The sequence below is a fragment of the Pezoporus wallicus genome, unplaced genomic scaffold (assembly GCF_028554395.1).
Source record: "Pezoporus wallicus isolate ANWC-B61680 ecotype Strahan unplaced genomic scaffold, APGP_CSIRO_Pwel_v1 contig_3568, whole genome shotgun sequence".
NCBI lineage: Eukaryota > Metazoa > Chordata > Aves > Psittaciformes > Psittacidae > Pezoporus > Pezoporus wallicus.
In genome coordinates this window covers 1,138,256-1,159,356 of record NW_026637826.1, presented here as the reverse complement: position 1 = coordinate 1,159,356, position 21,101 = coordinate 1,138,256, and the positions used below count along the sequence as shown (strand labels likewise).

The window sequence follows — 21,101 nt, the reverse complement described above, 5'->3', positions numbered from 1 at the left end:
GGCAATTACTCTAGAAAAGATTTTAAAGCCTGCTAATTTTTCAACACCAATGATCATGAAGGCATGTGTCAACCAGGCCTCAAAGATCACAAAAGGGAAAAAGTTTGTTCAACAGACTTTGTGGCTAGGGCTTGAATGTATGCATGTGTCCATAAACTAGAGACAGAAGGCATGGGTGCTATTCTGAGGTCTGCCAAAGAACAGCATGACCTTGGGCAATCTATTAACCTCTCCACACCTCAACTTCCCCATCCATATAGAAGAATGAGGGTGACATATTTTATACTTGACAGGTTTGTAGATCACTCAGACCTATGAGATATACCCAAGGGTAGCTCACAGTAACTACCTAGTCCTGTATCTCTAGGCAGGAGAGCTGCTGTTTCCATTTTATGCGCCATCCAATGCAGTCAGAATTATGGTCAGAAGTCAGCTCCTGTGGTCCATTAATATACACCCTGGCACCTCTCAGTGCTGCATTCAAGAACTAATCTGCCTCCAGTCTCGGCTAATTGGAAAAGGTTGATAGACAGTGCTGTCACAGCAGCATTAAGTGTTTAGAGAGTGATTATTCTTGAAGGACTTTCATTTTTCAAACTTCTGCTTTCAGAAAAGGCTGTGGAAATAAACGGGAACACCAAGGGCTAAACAACACTTTGAGCTTTGCAACAGTGATCTCTAGAAAGGGGAGGCAATAGCCCAAACCCTTGTCTATTGCATTTACAATTACAAGAATCTGCAGGTTTCCTCATATCACTGTTGGCATTTAGGGGCTTGCATCATGTAAAATCCTATCCATAATAGTCAGCGTGCTCCTGAGAGGAATCACTCTCAAAGCATCAATATACTTTTCTGTAACCTTTCTATTTAATAAAAAAAAGAGACAGTTTCAATTAAGTGAGGAATATTCCATATAAATTAGATTATTTTAAAAGTTCCTGCAATATTTGAAGATATTTTTAGTAAATGAGCAGCTGTCACTTTGGCAACATTTGTAGCCTTCTACTCTTTTTTTGTTTTATACCTGGTCACTTATTCTGTAAGAGTCAAACCCACACTCAATTTCTCACTACAGCTAACAGAAACTATGCCTGCTGGGAAGATGAATAAGGAATATTCAGTATTTATGATCCCATTGCCACCAGCAGCTAAATAGCCAGCTATGTGGAATCTGAAACTTGCCCCATACAGTCTGTATGTTGTTGATCACTGGATCAGTGTTAAGTGGGAGCAACTCCACGCAAGGGCAGAGAAGGGCCCAGTTTAGAACAGCCATCAGCCTCATTGTCTTGCCAAAGGAAATCAGCACATTTTGCTCTGGTGATGCACGGGCAGCCCAGGCTGTAAGCACTGAACAGTCAGCCCTGCCAATGTGCCTACCAAGATGAACATGCTGTCTGTTAAGAGATTAAATCCCAAACCTTGCTATCAGCACAGGCAGAAAAGCAAGTCCTTTCCAAGCAGCACAGCTTTGACATATCTTCGTCTCCTCTTCCATTCTCTTGGCCTCCCATTAGTACCAGGGCTTGAACACTTTCTTTCCTCTTAATCCCTAAAGGAATATTTAACTTGCATTTTAGCAAAAAGCTTTTAATATTATTATTATATACAGATTTATCAGTGAAACTCTTCAGGGGGAAAGCTTTTGTCATCTGTGAAAGTACAGTACAAAGAAACCTGGCCTTATCTGACTAATTACTCCAGTGTCTCCCCAAATCCTATCAAGCTGCTTGTTATTAATCAGTTAGAACAGTGTTGCCTGTATGGCAATATAACATATGCCAGGATGAGATCTGTTTACAGAACTCCAGCTTTGGCAATGAGCAGGGAGATGCTGATGCCAGGAGCAGCAGTCTTGCTACAGTCTATTGCCAGATCAGGGGCCAGCAGACATGTGACATTTCAGGTGTTGGATCCAGAGGGCTGTGGATGCCGTGCCCACTTCTAACTTTCCCACATTATCCCTAAAATAACTTATTTTGACTTAGCCTTGACCCAGACAAAAAAAAAAAAATACTGGGATAGATGGGAATATAACTCTATCAGGTGTATTAAACACTATGGTGCACATCTGATGTCCCATGAAAAGTAAGAGTTAAGGGTAAAAGACTCTTCAACCCTTCTATCTGTCCACTGATTTTATGCCTGCATCCCAGCAGTGCAAAAGAACTGAATCAATTTTATGACAAAGTTGTTTCACTGTCATCACCCTGAAGTTTTCCTGTCACAATATATGGACATAATATAATGCGACAGTTCTTCAGTCAATTCTATCCAACCAGCATCTTCTCCAGCAGAAGCTGAGAAATTCACTAACAAACTGTTGGATCCAAGCCCCAAGGTGTTAACTTCTGATGCAGTGACCAGCGTCTCTTCTCAGAGTGTGCGTGAACTCCTCTCAGATGGGCAAGTGCCAGTCTTGACTTAACTCTTCAAGCAAATTCCTGCTTAAAGCAAGTGAAAATTTTGCCCCGAGAAAGGCTGCTGCAGTGAAGGCAGAGAGCAAGTCAATTTGCAGCATTCCTCTAAAAGACAAGTGTCTGCTGAGGAAAAAGCTGCACACATTGGAAGGCTGGACTATAAGGTTTCACTAGAAAGTGACTGTGATTTTTGCCAAGCATAGAATGAAAGAACTGGAACAGAACTGTTTCCTTGGGGTGGCAGTGAGGGAATGTATAAGAAACAAGAGAATTGTCATGTATTTTCTTTTGAGACATCTTTCTGCTTTCTGGTAGTCTGCAGCTCAGAGTGAAGATGCAGCTGAACCCATCCCTCTTTTCACTTCAGAAACGTAACGTTTTGTTAACAGTGGAGGGTCAAGTTTCACAGTCAGGCTTAGAAACAGCAAATTATTACTATTGTTATTTACAGGTCATAGTATGGAGACACAGATGAAAAAACTTGCCTACAGTCCATTAGTGGCAACACCGAGAAGAGAATCCAGGAAATCTTGTGGCCAATCATCTGCTTTGTGCATCATCCCATTTTCTTTCCCCAGAAGGCAATGCACTGTTACAGGTATACTATAGTGAGTAAATAGTCTTCAAGCAGTAGCACACAGTAATCTTACCAGTGTTTTTTCATATTTTCTTCAATGATCAACACATAATATTGCCTCTTTCATTTTCCAGGTTATTTCCACTCCAGAAAGATACTGGTTTTACAAGAAAATATAGACTTAATTCAACTGACTTCAAATACTAGCTGGTCCAAGTCTTTGATAATGAAGGAAAAACACTGCCTATATATATGTATATATGTACAGGATTATCCTCTATTCAAGACGTCCTGTGGAATCTTAAATATCCATCTGGACAGGACATGGAGAGACCAGATGGGACTTTCAGTTTAGCATTTATCCTAGCAGAAGCATTCAGTAAGACAGCATGTCTTTGAGTCTGAGCTCCAGCCCTAGCTTAATAAAACCTAAGTTGACCTTCTAGCCAAGGAGTAAGAGTACTGTTGAGTCAGCTGTAACAGTGCAGAGGGAGATGGCAATGGCTCATAAATCTGTTTTGTATTTTAGCATGCCATTAAACTACTCATAATTAGGACAAAGCACAGGATGAAACCCCAGGCAGGCACGGATGCTGCTCTTATTATCCATGGATTGATTCTCCTTTCACTCATGCTGGTGTTACATCAGTGACTTGCTGGTGTTTCTCAGGTTTACTTTGGTGCAGTGAGGATCTGAATCTGGCCCAGAGCTCTAATATGTGTTCTAATTTAATTCGTGTCTCTGTCTCCACATGGGAATTCTCATCTAGACATAGCCCCCTTTGGGCCCTGTGCTATTTCCAAATATAGGACCTTTTCCCATTTGTGCTGGATTTGATGGGAAGCCCACCCAGCTGTACTTCATTCACATGACTTACACCATATTTTAAAGTTAGATTTAGGATGTTTCTCTCCTCTGCCTACAGTGCATTTTAAGTACATTGCATGTTTTATTATTTTGTGCAGTTTTCTTGTACATAAATCAATATATAATGAAGCTAAGCGCTTTTATACTTGCCAAAGCACTGTGCAGATATTAACTCTCCTAGACCCCTGGGAGGTGAGTAAAATAGAGAGCATTATTAGCCTTTCTATTTAGGTCTTTCCAGTGCATTCTTTGGTAGAGTAGGGACACACCAGATTTTACAAACAGAAAAAATGAGGTTGAGAGATGGAGTGCACTGTACTAGGACAGGGAAGACTTTGACCCAGAGAAATCAGCTGAAATGTGCAGAGAACCTATGCCCCTGTGTACCATGAAGCTATGCTCTCAACAACACAGTTTGGATGCAAGTTAGATGCTAAGCTAAGGCCATTGGATTTATGCAAACATGATGATCACTTCCTAAATCTGAGGATAGGGATATCCCTTCAGAAAGCAGATGGCTCCAAAGATCTCTGGGGATGATTGCTTTTCTTTAGGGCCCATGCTGAATGATCTGGTGTGTTAGGCTAGAGATTTGCTCAAGGAAATGCCAAAGAATGAGCCAAAGGACTAGAATCATACAGATTCTGGCTCTCGGCTCCAGGGGTAATTTAGCCCAGCATTACCATTGCAGTGGTAATCTCTTTTACACCGATTCACATTTAATACACATGCATCCTTAAACTCTTGAAAGGACAAACCTGTGAAATAAACTGTTTCTCTGTTCCAGGAAAATGTCACAGATGACACTCCAGGGCAACACCATTCCATGAGTAAACACATGGGAATGTCTAAGGAACAAACCAGCAGGGGAAGGACTCAATGATCACAAAGGTCTTTTCCAACCTGAAGGATTCTATGATTCTAAGGATCAAAAAAATGTCATGGTGTAACCTAGGGGAGAGCATTTGTTACAAGTCCCCTCTGTGCCCAACCAGAGAATATGGGCTTGAGGGAGCCTGAAGCTCACACAACAGCAGCTTGCAGTTGTTAATTCTAAAGAATCAAGCTCAAAACCTGCTGTGTTGGCCAGGATGGAGGCCAATCACAATCAGAGGCAAATCCTTTTAATATATTGCATATCAGTGCAATAATCCAAGACACATCTCATAAAAGATTATGACTTGTGCAAGAGTATTTTAGTCACTGTGAAAATTATTCCTGTGAAGAAATGGAAAAATTATTTTAGCAGCATTCAAGTTTTCTGTCAACCTTTGAATGAGAATCCCTGGGGAAGAGTCTGAGGAGGCTACAGCATCCAACAAGATGCCAGGGAAAGCTGTAGTTCCTGCTGACTCCTCTTTACAAAGGCAAATATGGTTGTACTGACCAAGGCAGACAACACAACTACACAACACAACACCACGGCAGAGCTTACTTTTCTATTCCAGGGGATCAGCTTCATTTGTCATAAAATTGTTACACACAAACGTGTACACATACCAGAGCTTCTTCATAGCCCTTTATGACTTTCAGCATTTAATAGCACATACTGAACACATCTGCAAGCTTCTTATTTTGCTATCATCAAGTTTGGAAATACACCCTCTTGAAAGATAAAAGCTGAGGTAATCTGACTCCAGATTATATCAATTTAATAAAACCACTAAATATTTCCAGACATAATAAAATTATGAGAAGTGTCAATACCAATGACTATTATTAAATAACTTAGACCAAATCATGCCTCAGTTGCCAGGAAAGTACTATCTCTCTAATCAGAAATTTCCACTTATCTAGTGAAGGCAGGAAGATCAACCCTCTTTCACCTGTGGCAATCCATACAGTTCTCAGGCTTTCTCTACTGCCATTACACATGAGAGAGCTGTTCACTTTAATAGGTGAATTCTGGCTTCTTTAAACATGTTTTCAGAATATGAAAGTTCAAAAGCTGGAAAAAGTGATTTTTACAAATACTGAAGATGCTGATTATGAAAATCTCTGAACTAGGGGAATGTCTTCTACAATGTAAACATGCAGAAGTAGTCTGTAATGAACAAATCAGTAACTTAAGATTGTTCTTTAAGGAAAGTAACCCAAAGTGTATCTCCTTTAAGCTGCAAAGACTTTCACAGAAACAAAGACTAATTTCCTTTTTTCATTGGAAAGCATCACCCTGGTTCACACACTGCAGACATACCATCAGAACAATTTGCTTTGTAAGCCATTTCATAGAAGAAAGAAGTGCTTGACACAGGATCTGCAGTTATCGGTACAGCCTTAATTTCTGATGTCTAAACTCTTATCTTTTAAAATTTTCAATTAAAATCCTGACAACCATTAATAGTATCTAACACTTCAACAACACTTTTCACCATTTAAGTCTTAAAACGCCTTCTGAAGGTTAGAGACATTACCTCAATTTTAGAAGAAGGGAAACAAGCATGGAGAGCCAATTTGCCCAGACCTACTAAGCAGACTGGGAGCAAACAGAGCTGTGATCCATTCTCTTGTGTGTTCTAGTCCTGAGGAAATTAGCATTCCCTTTAATTGCATTTTTATTTCCTTTTAGAGAGCACATAGGAATATCTGGAAATTTAGTAGTAATTTTTAAAAGTGCTTTGGGGAAAAGGGAAGATTTTAGTCACTCATTATGTGACTAAATTAATGCACATAGAAAAAAACACTCTTATGAATATAAAACATGGCATACACTCCACTTTCTAGGCTATTTAATATTTGCTCTGAAACTCTGAATCAAATCAAATCCTTCAACTCTGTATTGTTTGTAATTTATTTCAACTCCAATGGATGAGGCAACAGAGAAGTTCTCTTCAGTTTACAAGAGGCTGTGCTCTGCTCATGTCACCTTCAACAGCACTTGATGGGGTCTTTTGTAGCCCTCTGCCACATCCAGCTCCTGATAGTTTCTGAGTATTGCTACCTATTGGTCCCAGCTCTGAAAGGAAGCTTGAATGTGTTCTGCTGCATGTTTGAAGACATATTTAGCAGAACAATCATTACAGAGCTTTTCCTTACCACCTGAATTCTGTCACAGCCTTAATTCAGTAACCTAACAACATCCATTGATTATTTGGTTAGAGAGTCACTTTCCATACATCCATATAGTCAGGCATTGCTATATAGAGAGAGCTACAAATCAAGTTCACAAACATTTCTAGGCTTAGAACAAGCCCCTCTAGAAATTGAAGCCGTTTTGGGCACCTTGACAAAGCAAGAGTGAAGCAGGAGAAAACTCATCATGCAAATTAAAATTGGTACTATCTAATTGACCCTTCCATGGTCCTTCGAGGCAGAGATGGGACACACACGCTCCCTTAAACCTTCCCAGCTCAAGGACTGGCACATTCCAGACATGGGAAACAGACAATCCATGTATTACTCTCCGGGATAGCAGTAGATATTTAATACTGCATGCCAGAAGAAAACAGAAATACATTTTACCAGGTAAAGCCAGTGGGAGAGCTGAGTAGGTAGACTGAGGTGTAACTATACTCAGTGGAATTTGGCCACAACATTAGCTGAAATACACCTAACAGCTATGTTAAAACCTTAAACAGTTGAGGATACCTCAGTTTTCTGGCTCACCTAAAAGCACATTTTCTGTGTGTGTAGTAACGTACTGACTGGGTTAGAGTGCCTCGAGGGAGAGCTTTAAGTGTGCATTATATGCATTAGCACATACCTTCCAAAACTTGAAACCAGAGAATCAGTAGAATCTACTTAACATCAATTTACATAAATATACATAAATTTTCATAAAATTAAATGAACACATGGTCATTCCCCCCCCCCCCCCGACGGACACCCACTTACACTTACCCAGCCCTTACGCTGCACACCCCTTCCTGCCTGAGGGCCTGCCCCGTGCCCCCTCAGCTTCCCGCCTACCCTGTGCCCCTCAGCTTCCCGCCTCCCCCCGTGCCCCTCAGCTTCCCGCCTACCCCGTGCCCCTCAGCTTCCCGCCTTCCTCACCTGGGAGAGGACATCTCACAGCAAACACACCTGGAGGCTCCCATTCCCAAGCTGAGAAGCAGCGCCGGCCCCTCTCCATGTCAGGGTCCAGCTGTTGGATGGGTTTCTTCTCCTGTCTTGGTAGGGGCAGCTCACCACAGCGCCCCGGCACCATGAGAGGAATGGTGCCTCAGAGACAGGCAGAGAGCCCCAGCGCTGTGAGGGAACAGCTCCTCAGGGATGGACAAGGAGCCCTGTGCACAGTGAGGGGAACGAAGGCCCACAAACAGAGGGCAGGATCTACAACAGTGAGGAGAACAGCCCCTCAGAAAGAGAGAGAAGGTTCCGGAACAGCAAGGGGATAGCTGCTCAGAGAGAGGGAAAAGGTTCCCAAATGCTGAGGCAAGCAGCCACCTGAACAATAAGAAGGAATGAGGGGCACAGCCCCTCTAAGGGATCAGCCTTGAGGCCGTGTGGGAGCAACCCTTTAAAAGCAGGAAAGCCATGAGGCAGGGGGGTTGGGAGAGAGCAGCTGTCCAGGAACCACCTGAAGGGTGGAAGGCTATGGCGGCACTGAGGGGAGCTGATCAGGCTTGTCATGAGTTTACAGCAGTGGTGGAAGGGAGAAGAGCAGGCAGCAGAACCAGCAGCGAGCTTTGGAGGGGCAGAGCTGTGTTGCTGTATGGGTTTGGTGAGTACAAAGGAGACAGGGCCCCTGACTGAGAAGCCTCTCTCAGGGCCTTTGGAAGGAGGGGGGATGAGGAGCAGTGGTCTTCCTAAGGGAAGGGATGAAACCAGTCCACCCTTATGAGGGTTAGCTGTGTCTCCCTTGGAAACAGGAGAATAACCATAGTAGAATACCTGGTGGGTGAGGTTGCGTATCAGGCCTTTAAACAAGGCAGCTGTTCTGTGATCCGTGCCCTGTCTGGGGGTGTTCCTGTAGCTCAAATGCCAAGCCCATGCTCTGTTTTGAGCTGTTGAACGGGTTGAGTCCAGCTCCTGCTTTGTGGTGCGGGTGGGAGGTCGCGAGAGGCCTCGTGCACCTTGGGGTTATGGTAAATGCCTGTTTGTGAGCAGTGTTTCTGTTTGAAGTGCAGGGCAGTGAGAAATCCCAGTGTTCTGCTCCTGAGAAGGCTCTTCTGGAGGTCAGCAGATGGGAAATGCGATGACCAGGAGGAAAGCAAATGAGGTAGGCTGTGGTCAGCAGAAAGCTGATCATTCTGAGCAAAATCATCTTTAGGGTTACAATGGTATCTCCAGGCGCACTGTACTGAGACAGTGAAGCAGTTCTGAGCTCGTTCCAGTGTGATTAAGATCAAAGTCTTGTGAAAACATTGGTTTTCTGGTTAAGGCATTGGATAGTGGCTGTGGCTAGAATCCCTTCTCCCTGATTAGCACTCTAGATAAACTGAAGCAAGGCTGGCAGTTTCTCTGGGTCTCACTTGAACATCTGCCAGTTAAATCAGGGATGTCTCTTCCTTGTAAATGTACAGCATTGAGTGTGGTGATGATCTGCTGTTCTGAGTGGGTTTCCAAGGGGGGCTAAATTCTTTTGAGGAGAGCAGGTCACTTGATCAATCAATGCTTTATAAATTACATCATTTAACTGCAAATCTTTATTGTAAGAGATGAAGGGGAGAAAATGAAAGAAATTGATGAAACTGAAAGATTCCCAAACCCTTGTACTAGGGAGCAGTAGATATTTAAAGGGCAATGTTGAGTAATATTAAAAATAGTTTCAGTGCTTGTTGCTTGTAGAAGTCTCTCATGACCCTGCAAATGATTTTTCTCTATACTGATTTTGTCCTTTTCCCATTCACTGAGCAATGATTATTTCCCATGCTTTTAAATGAAGCTGAAATTAGCTTGGTTATTTTTGTTTAACAACAACAACCTCAATGCATGTTGTGCTTTTTATCCTGCAAAAAGAGCTTTGTTTGTTCCCTGGCATTGGAGATGATGTCAGCAAAGCTCCCGGAAGAGCAACTGCTGTTAGCTAATTGCTGGCTGCTTCAAACCAGCAGAAGCAGGAATGAAACCAAGGTACGTTTGTAGGCCCTACAGAATGCAGTCTGTGCTTACAGTCAGTGGTGTAACTTTCTTCATCACAATATAGTAGTATGAGGTAGGCATGAAATAGTTAATATGTAAATCCAATGTGTTAGGATCGTTTTCAGAATTTAAGTCAGTCTTCTGTTCAGGATCAATAGAAGTAACATGTAAACAATTCCTGCTTTTTGTATTTAGGGGTGCAACTACTGAATAAAATACAGGAGACTGAAATACGTGAAAGGATAGGCCCATTTACACAATCTGGAAGGAGTTTGCACACGGGTTTGATGTATGTTTTTTGTCACCACGCATAAGAGCGAGGAACTGTATTTTTGTTTGTTTTGTTGGGAGCATCGTTCATCCAGCTAGGACATTATCAATCTAACACATGCATCCTGTTCCTACTAAAAATCAGTGAGACAGACTGAGAAATGAGGGCAGAAGATGAATACTGTGGAGATAGAAGAAAATGTCTTCCTTAATTCCCGCTGGCAGCAGTTCATTGTATCATGCAGAGTGCTAAGGTCTAATTGCATAGAGATGGCCAGCTCTCATACAGGAGTTTATCTCTTTTGGCAGACTAGTGACTGGAAGAATGGTGACTCCTCTACCCTGCAGTCCCATGAGCTAAAGGGTTAATTTTTATTCCTGCTGTGGTTTCTCAGATTCTCTCCTTTGATGGAATCCGCATTCAGATTTTCCAGCAGTGAAGAAGAGGGCAGGTTTTTCCCTTGCAGGCTTTCATTATGTTGCAGTTTTCATGATTTTCCAGGGCTGCTGGGTTCATGAAAATTAATGCAATTCTGCCAGACTGTTTCCTTCGCTTCTGATGTGCCCTGATGCATTATGAAACCATTCAAGGGACTGAAATTTCCCTTCCACTGAATTCAAACCAACAGGGTTTGATTCGTGCTGTTTCCTAAGACTTCTTTATGACTCTGGTATTGTTTTAAGTAGCCGAACAGAATAAATGGGAGTCTTCTATGCTTGGGACCCTTCCCTCCAAAGCTTCTTCCTATTTGATGGCACCAGCTCACTTTGTTGAGAAGTGCTACATGTACTCAACAGGGAGATTTTGCAGACATGTCTATTCTGTAGAATTTCAGAAGCCTTTATTGTCCTTTCTCTTCATGAGCAAGGAGAGGGAAACAGACAATGGACAGGGAATATTTAGCAGATTGGAGTTTTCAAAGGCAACCAGAAATTGATGTAACTGATGCAGTAACTGAATACTTTCTTCTCTGATGTATGCTTTTAAGTCCTCCAGTGATGGCATCTTAGCTGATGGTAAGCTCAGTTTTAGCTGGGAGAATTTCCACTGCAGGCTTGGGTTTACTCTAGTGCTTTATTGATTGCTATAAAGTAGTTCTGTATTTCAGAGAAAATCTTCTGTCTGGTGCTCATAGCTTGGATTTCTTGATTGTCATGCCAGTGTCTTGTGGCAGGAAAAGTAAACCTTGGAAAAGAGTTGATTTTTTTTTTTTCCTTCTTTTTTTGAAAGTAAAGGAATGTGAAAAATCAGGGCTTGATGAAGTAAACCCATGTAAGATGTTCATCCTGAATGTAAGAGTGATTGGGAACTGGGAGCAATGTTCAAAATGAGCCAATATCCAAATGTGCCATGATGGCACATCCTGGAAGGCCAGAGGAGCATGATGACAAGCTTTTCTTTTAATATTTTCAGTGCATACTGTGAATATCAAAGTTCCATCTGGAATTTTGCCCTGCCTTCTGACCGTGGTGTATAGGTGTAACCAAGCCATCTTCAGCCAGATGGCAGTCAAAATGGGGTCATAATGCAGGCATTTCACAGGAGCTGCAGTCTTTAATAAGAACGCTGCATAGGGTAAAGCCACACTATGCTTGTGTTTGCATTGCTTTTGCTCTGTATGCTGTCTAAATTTGAACTAACTGAAGAATGCCAACATGGGCCACAGTCACATTCCTCACTTCACTGTAGATATACTTGTGGAGAGGAACCATCTCAGGAGTGCCCCATTCTATCATTTGCATCACAATATCAGGTGGAATAAGGCTTCCAAGGAGTTCTTCCTGCCTTAGTCCTCTGCATTACTAGATTTCTATCTTGTGGTTCAGTAACCTGAAAAAAAATGGCTAAGGGGAAACTTCCCTCACTTCTCCTCTCCTCTCTGAACCAATTTGCTGAAAAGGCAGGAAAAAATCCAGCATCTCCTTATCCACTTCAATATTTATCTATTTGTTAATAAGAGACTTCTTCCAGCTCCCTGTTAATGTCTTAGTTGTTTCCTTGACAGTCCCAGAACACTCTCGTGAATTTTCAGGTATGTAAATGAGCCATTTCCTGTCTCTTCGGGTATTACCAGGTAGGAGTCAGGCAAGCACCACCTATTCCAGTGATTATATGCCTATTCTGTACTGTGATCCCCTTCTTATTCTGCTGGGGCACCTCATACTGTTTAGCTGTGTGTGAATAGCAGGGTGCTTATGACATGCTGACATCTACTTACACCTTGCTGCTGAAAACCCTGATTCTACAGAGAAAATTGCTGTAATTTCAGATATAAATGCATAAAAATTCTTGGTGTCAATACTGTACTGTCTTTATGATGGTGCCTGGTGTTTTTTTTCTGGAGGACTGGGGCAAAACTGTGTAAGTAGGAAGTTGGATGGGTTATTTAGTGGTTGGGTAAGTGCCCATTGGGTAAACTGTAGATAAAGCATCTAGAACATTAGTGGAATGCACATATAAAAGGATCTCAGTCCAGCTGGCAGGAAGTGAATGGCTGGATAAGGCTGCAGTTGTAATGGATAGCTTCAGCTTTTTCTGTCATGGGACATGGGGCCAATGTCACAGTAGGCTGCTGTAACAGTGAGCTATGCTTCCATCAGCTGCTCTGATTAATCTACAGGAGGATGTTGCTTATGGTAGGGCATCAGTGTGCTGTTAGACTGCAGGCTAAGCACCAGAGTGCTGCAGTTGCCTGTGGTCCTGTCCCAGCAATGTAACACTGGCATCCTGGTATGCTAGCACAACATCTTGATGGCAAAGTCTGAATTTGAATGAAAAAGCCCATTCCTTGCATTCCAGCATTCCTTCCTTCCTCTTCGTTGTTATTCCTGCACTTTCATTTCTTCACAATTCTGTTTCATATCTATGTTCATTGTGGCTTGAAAGGATCAATAGGGAACCATCAAAGAAACGGTGTAAGGACTCAATCATTTCCAAAGTGTTTTTTTTTTTCTTTTCTGTCATTGTTAATTGGATTGCTCATAGCCAGTGGGCTTTTGATCTACTCAGCTGCCCCCACGGCAGGGGAGTGGAGAGGAAAGGAGAGAGTATTTTGAATGCTATAAATCATGCAGAGATGCAGAATGGTTTATAATGATCAATGAAACAAACAATTATTCTGTCATTACCCGATACACTGTCACGATGGCTTCAAGCACTGGCAAGAAAAATATAATTAATATGCATAAAAAGGGAAAAATCAGAAGCCTCACTGGAGATGGTAAAATCCACAGCCCAGTACAATGAGGCTTCCTGATTAGAGCATGTCTGAATTGGCAGGTAGAGCTCACCTGTGATTATTTAATACTGGTTTTACTTATGTTCTAGCAACACCCTTAGGTTTGTGGCTGAGATCAGGGCTCTCAGTACACTCAGCACCATACAGACTGAGAGCCAGTCCCTGCTCTGGAGTGTCTGACCTCAACAGAAGCAGCAACAGACAGTATTCTTCGAGGGACTTGAAGGGCTTCTTTACTATGGGAAACACTGATGATTGAGGGCTACTGTTAGCTTCTGTTTCCATTCAGCTCAGGCTGAGATTTTCATCTCTGGGCTTGGAAAAACTCCATGGATACCTGTTGGACCTGAAGTATCTTTCCCAAATTTAATTAAATTTCATGGCAAAACTTTTAAGAGCTTCAAAATCTGCATGTTTAAGTCATTATTTCATAGACACTGCTTGAACCAACACACCCAAAACAGAAATGAAAGAGCTCTCTTAATACAAGCATCACTGAAAACAAGGGGATTGCCAAGTGGTCATGCTGTCCTAAGGCAAGCTCTCCGCAGGATGTGGACCTGTGCTGCTGTATAGCCTCTTCCTCTGGCCTTACCTTGTGCTTTGGTGAAGGCTTGCCCCACCTGATGGTTGACTAAATAAAAGATTCCCAGTAGGATTAAGTGCTTTGCTGAGAACTTTAATGGGACATAAAGTGGAGTTATAACCAGTAGCCACAGCACTAGTCTGTTTGTCAGCAATTAGGAAGCAGCTATACCAGTGACTATATTGTCCCATCTTACAGCACCACAGTGGATTCCATCTTAACAAAACCATGGCCAATGGCCCTGGATCCAACTAGATAACATACACCTGCCATGTGGGTATGTAAGTAAAATGCATCCTTTTAGTGAAAGTTCACCTTCACTGGACATTACATGGTAAAATAGATGCTTTTGTACCAACAAACAGCCTGCATCCATCTTGAATGCTCCCCAGGTTTCTGTGGAAATCTGCCAGCCCAGCAGTGAGTCTGTGAGACCAGCAGGGAAAAAGTTAATGCAATTGAATGCAGAGAAGAAAAAGCATTGAACTTTTCAGTGTATTTTTCTGTTTCATTTTTTTTAAATGCAAGTGCTTTAAACGATATATTTATAACAGCTGGAGGAGTTTTACAGTGCTGTAAAATGCAGAGTTTTACAGACTTATAACCTGTTGTGTAAGGGGTGTGGGGGGATGTTGCTATGGAACAAAAATAATGATGTCACATTATTAGTACTTTTGCCTTCAATGTACCTGGCTGCTGGAAAATTACAGTGTTTGCCATAGACATTACAAAGACAAACACCCAAAATTTGGAACAAGAGCTGCATGGTAACTTGTTAAAAAATTAAACCCACCCACAGGAGCCATTTCACTTTGTTCTTGAATATCTTATAGTAGAGGAATAGAAACGACTTGATACTCATGATCAGCCCTGTGTTCACACAGGATGTTTCAAGCTTCACTTTCTCTTCATGCAGCCTGTCTCTAGGAAATACATGGACCTAACCTTGAATCCACTGTGCAAAAGTGGCTCCTTGGTTCTAAATGGTCTTTAACAAAGACATCATACTTGAGCTCTGCTGCCTCTTCCTGTCAGAGGAGAGGGATCTGGAAAAGAGTCCTTGAAGACAGAAGGGGAGTGAGAGTAGAATGTTTGGGTGATGTCTGATTCCATGCTCCCATCAGACTGGGACTAACCATGTGTGTGGGAGCTTCTCTATAGTCATTGTTAGCTTTATGTTGACATTTCCTGCACATGCTGGTTGGACTCAGGGCTCATACTCTACATATGTATAATTATGTCTCCCTCATTAGGAGCAAGAGAGAGCCAGGATGCTCCAGACATTTGAAATTGCTAAATAATATCATTGCTTCCAGATCTGAGCTGACTTTCACAGAGCTGGCTTCAGCATTATTGCACTGCCCTCTCATGCACATTTGTGTCAAGGGGATCTCATTCAGAAGGGCACAGCTCTATGCAAATAACATTGGGACAATCTACTGCTGAAGTGAGTCTGCTTCCTTAATACAATGCTATGCTTCAACTGCTGTGCTTGTGCCACTGTCTGGTGTAGTGTATTGGCTGTGCTCAGTGCATGTGGCTACTGTGGACGCAGGCTAGACTGTTTACAAACAGTAGAGACATTCTGCATCTGTAACACAGTTTTTCTCCAATTCAGAGAAACATTTGAGAGTTGTCAACAGTAAGTGGAAGCCTCAGCCCCTGAGAGCTTACACTTTAAATAGAGAAAGCAAGGGCAAAGGAATGATTATTCATCCTCAGTTTGCAGATGAGTAGCTGGTGCATACTGAAACTGTCTCATCTAAGATTATGCAGGAAATCTGTGAATGAGCTGAGAACCAAACTCAGACCTCCATTGTTCCAAACTAGTATTGTCTCTTTGCTATTTGCTGCTTGCAGCTTGTTATTTTGCTTTCTTGATATAGCTGCCTAGTTCTAGGTTCAAAGCTGTCAGCGACTGAGATCCTTCCTACATTTTAAGATGTATTTTGGGAAGAGCAATGTGCAAGGGAGAAGGCTAACAAGAAGCATTTTTTGGCCATAAAGGCAATGAAGACACCACCTGTTCTCTTGCAGGGGGTTAACCACTGCCTGCTGAAATCCATGGATATCTATTTCTTGATTTCATCAGATGCTCAGTAAAGCCTTTATTGGGCTGTCTGAGCTGTTTATATTAGAGTGCATCAATGTAGGTTAGACTATATGAGCACATGCATTGTTTAACATACTTATGATACTTCACTTGGCAGGGCAGTTCTGCTGTTTCATTTAGCAGAGGGAGAACTGAGGCAAGGAGAGACCAGATAGATGATTTGTACCAAAATACCCACAAAGTCAGTGCTAGAGGAGGGAGCTGGATCTTGCACTCTGATGTTCCAGACATCGGCATCAGCAGCCGTTGACCCCCCCCAGCCTGCCTTTTACAAGTGTCACTTCACTAGGGGAAATGCTCATGTACAGCAGAGCAGGTAGTTATCCAGAGACGGAGGCAGGGACAGCCTGCAGATATGGATGGTTGGATATGTTCTCTGGGTTGTTTATAACCTGGCAAAACCTAAAGATAGATATTACTCACATCTCTATATGTGAATATATGGACTTTGTAGAGGAAGGAAGGCATTGGGTTTGTGCCCTGAGAATGGGCTAGGTGCTGTTACAGCCTGTCAGTTCTTCAGCCTGCATGCTCTGTAATTTAACATTTCCTTTAGCTGCTGAAGAGATGTCAGGTTTTGTGAACTGTACGTGTTGGGTGATACATGAATATGATCCATTTGACACATCACTGCATAATTTTGCCTTTTGTGCAGTGTAGGTGTGACTTGTCACGTATGTTATGTGGTAATTTTCCTGTGACACTGATTGTGACAGCTTGAGAAGAGCTACCAAGAGTTGGAAACATCTTACAGGGTAAACAAGTCTTGGCCAGATGTATCCCCCATTAAGAGTGAGAAAGAAAAACCGAGGGGTCCTTCAAAGAAAAGGAGACATTCTGAAAAGTCTGTCCCAACCACTATATTGACACTGGACATCTGTAACATCAAAAACCAGGTTAGAAGTAAATATATGCTAGCTTGGACACTTCAAAGCTATGAAGATAGTCCATACCAGATGTGGCAGAGGGGCAGTGCATGTGAAGCCATGGCCTGGTGCGGCAGCAGCATGGAGCCCAAACTGCACAGCACCTGGGACATCCAGTTTCTCTGCCTGGATTTTACCCAGTAGTGAGGGGGATGTTGTGTACTGACCTGAAGATGGTATTTGTTTCTAGGTGGTGTGATCATTGCACAGGTCTGTATATTGCTGCTGTGTACTACTAAATAGATAGCGTACTTCACTACAGATCAAGTTTACCCATCAGTTCTTGACGAAGTTCCTCTTGCATGCATTTGTCTGTGAAGTATTGTGGTCTAAAAGCAAAGGTCTCACTGTTATTGCTGAGGATCACTAGTGTGTGTAGCATGTTGACAACTCATGAAAAGGAAGGGCTCTCAGATGTCCTTCTATAAGAAGGAAGGACTGGAAACCATTTACCACCACCAAGCAAAAGATAAATCTATCCTGACTTGTGTTCCAGAGAAGTCAGCAAGAATTACATAGACCCTTGGACTTCCCATATAAATTAAGTCAAATAGGTAAGGAAAGTTACACTTTGAAATCTAACAGCACAAATTCCTCCATGTGACTGTATTTCAGGTCACTAGCTCTATGAGAATGTCTCCAAACAAGACCTAATCAAATAAATGTTTCGTTGTCCAATTTCTTGGCTTTTCCCACTTTTTGGTCTCAAAAGAACTCCCTAGAAAGGGAGAATCCAGGATCAAAGAAAAATGCTCTTTGTGCATTTAGTATTGACTAAACCCCCCAGGAATAGATCCTGTTTTGCTTTGGTAAATAAAAATGAACTCACCTGCGGTAAAAGGAGTCAGACAGAATCATGCCTTTGGAATGAAATCCAAATGAAGCCAGCACAGAGAAGATACCAACCTCCTTGCTTTCATTATAGCTCCTTTCCTAGAAGAAAGCTGAAGAAAAGTAAGAAAAATTACGATTTCGAACAAGTGAAACAGAGATGTGGCAGCTGTAGAACCCCACTTTCTCCTGAGATTGGTGAATTACCCCTTGCAATTCAATTAAGAGGGCTTTGGGTTAATTCTGTTGGCAGTGGACTTGATTTGGATGCTGGTTCAGGCAGCTCTCTGATACACGGCCTTGGCCATGCCAATAGATCTCACTGTGCCTTTGCTTGTCCAGATACAAAATGTAGATCATGCGATCATGCTGCCCAAGTAAGAAGAGCATGGAACAGCCCCTTTCAGGTTATTAGTGGCACCAAAAGAGATGGAAGAAAAGGACAGAGTAAAACTCTTATGTGCACAGGTCTATTGAAGTAAATGACCATGGAGGATGCAGAACTGGAGCTTTAGGGGCTAAAATATTTTTGCAAGTTGTAATCCTGAGAGGGGCTGCTTTTAGCCTGATAATTACTTGGACCTATCCCTGAGGCTTTGTCAAGAGATGAAATGCTCCTTTATAATGCACAGCTGGAAATACTTTATCCCTTATAGTTTTCTTCTATTGCCTGATATTTCCCACACCATCATGCACTACACTGTATAGTAAATCTTCTCCATCAGACGGACAGATACAAAACACAAAGTGATTTATTATTCTGTCCCATTATGCCTGTTTTCATAGAAACTAATTATTCTGCATTGTTGTATTAGATACTTTAAGAAAGATTATATTTTCTTACTTTGGGCTGATAAAAAAATTAAATCCATCAGTTTTCCTAAACACATTAGAGTAAAGGCAGAATTTCTGCTTCTAATTATTAATCAGTCGGCTTTGAGGACACAGAATATTTGACTTAAGCTCAATATATGCACGAACAATGTCCCAATATCACATTTTGTATTGAAACAATTTTTCACTTTATTAGAGTCTTTAGGAGAAGAACCCAAGCTGCAGCTCTTGCTCAAGGTCGTGGGAGCTTAACGCAGCCTCCTCGGTGTAACAAAGCTTAAACGTTATCTTCAACTTTACAGACACTACAGGCATCTTCTTCCCTCCCCTCCAAGCCCCTCGTTATGCCTTAATGTTGTAGGGATGAGATAAGGGAGAGGGAAGCTATCCATCATGCCTGGAGCCTGGGTGGGAATGCTTCTGTAGAAAGAAGAGAGATGGGGGGCTTGGGGCAGAGTGAAGGTCGGGGCTAGAAATTCTGATAGAACATTTCCTGGTGATTTTTATAGTTTTAATTCTGGAATTCAGCCCTGTTTTGGCAAATGGCATACGTATGTGCTCATACCTGAGCACCTAAATCATCATGCAGCATGTACAGGAATAGGCAAAAGGGAAGCAGGCGTCTAACAATTTCCTTGAATCTGATCTGCTGGTGAGGACAAGCATGTGGGCTAGAGAATGACTCCAATACTGTGACCATGTCACCGCTTCCTGATGGAGCAAAGGAGAGCTATCAGGGTGTGAGCTAGCCCCTATGAACTGATGGAGTCTGATGGATGCATCCCACCAAGCTTCTGCGCTTGGGATCAGGAAGTTCTGCAAGGCATCTCAGCTAGGAGGGCAGAGCACTTCACTCTGATGGTTGTATTTCTCCTTCATGCAATAGTAATTCATAAGATTTGTTGTTGCCTTTTGCTGTGTAAGCTGATCTTGTAGCGTACAAAGGGGGAAAATGTTTCAATTGTAGTTTTAGCCTGAACTGATGTGCAGTTTTCCTGTTTGGGTTTTTTTAAAAAAGAAAATGTTTTCCAATGAGCTGAAAGGTGATTTCAAGAAAATCAGACACAGCTTAAACGTTTTCCACTCCCCATTCTGGACTGTAGTTCTGCAGGTGGACCTAAGACCCTTGACTTGCAAAAACAGGTCAGACAAAGGCCCTAATCTAAGGCAGGATGAGTTTTGGCTGCTCCAGTTTTGTAGTGGATGATGGATAACATCCTCAGTAAAGGACTGCTGCTGAGCTTTTAAAATACCTGCCCCACCTGAAAGGCGTGTTTTGGTGTTGTCCCAGGAAATGGACTTCAATAGAACTCAGTAAGGAAGTAGACCAGAGAAGAGAGGATCTATTGTAGCTGCCCCATCCCTGGCAGTGTTCAAGACCAGGCTGGACAGGGCTTGGAGCAACCTTGTCTAGTGGAAGGTGTCCCTGCCTGTGGCAGGGGGTTGGAATTCTATGAGCTTTAAGGTCCCTCCAACCCAAACCATTCTCTGAATCTATGTTTTGGGCTGCTTTGGAGTCTTAGCTTTAATCCAGTGCTTGGGCACTGTCAAAATGAGTCTAAAAGGCTTGTGTCTTTGCAGTAGTGTTCTTCAGTGACCCAGGATGTTTGATGTTACTGAGCCCTTCCATAGGCTTGGAACAGTACTCTGTTCAGTGCATACCTTTCCCTGAAGGTGAACTTCTCCATTCAGCCACTCTGCTGCAATTAGGAAGAATCTCATCTCCTAGGTCTCATTTTCTAATCAACCATGCTCCAGTTGTGAATCACTTGTGTACACAATTATGGTATAGTCAGTAACAGTGTGATTTGCAGGCACCTGCATCAAACATTTAAATAAACTCATGGTAATGTCACATCAAATTTCCATTTTAGTGGCAAGAATTGTCTGCACACAAGTCATACAAGTATTTTCTGGAACTGGGTTCTCTGTCCAATGAGTGGCACTAGAGATCTTGTCTTCTTTCTGAGATACCAAGAGGCCTGTAATTCCCTGTTACACTTGACGTTCAGAACCACATTTGCTTCTATAATTACAACTGCAAAAAAACCCTACAACCCCGTGTCTTTTCAGGCTCCCCCCGCAGAAGCGCCCTGTCAACATAAAACACAGGGCATCAAGATTAATGGCAGAGTAATGCACAGAGATGTCACTTCCATTTTAATTCTAATCAGCGTTTAGCATGGCAAGTGTCACTGTAATACAGCATATGGAAGCTGACACTGTCACTGCTGTCATCTGCAAGGGATTGTGGGTAACAGTCCCAAAACTAGGGCCCTGCTCTGCTATTTTCTTCTGGTTAAATATCACACTGCAGCAAATTAACTTTTACTTTGTTGTCACATGCTCTTCTGTAGCTGCTTTAAGACTGCTGACTCTGCAGGCTTGAGAGAGAGCAATTGCTGGTGGTTGG

General features: G+C 42.3%; 2 protein-coding genes across 2 annotated transcripts in view; one reads left to right on the top strand and one right to left on the bottom strand.

The window, feature by feature from the left end:
• CACNA2D2 (calcium voltage-gated channel auxiliary subunit alpha2delta 2) overlaps window positions 1-8,730 on the bottom strand; it is a 232,951-nt gene extending 224,221 nt beyond the window's left edge. Inside the window, exon 1 of the mRNA XM_057407710.1 lies at window positions 8,699-8,730. The gene's annotated coding sequence lies outside the window, so the exon portion shown is untranslated. The remainder of the gene's footprint in view (window positions 1-8,698) is intronic.
• Window positions 8,731-8,828: 98 nt separating this feature from the next.
• Window positions 8,829-21,101, top strand: part of LOC130598362 (high mobility group protein HMGI-C-like) — a 130,974-nt gene continuing 118,701 nt past the window's right edge. The window contains exon 1 of the mRNA XM_057407713.1: window positions 8,829-9,026. The gene's annotated coding sequence lies outside the window, so the exon portion shown is untranslated. The remainder of the gene's footprint in view (window positions 9,027-21,101) is intronic.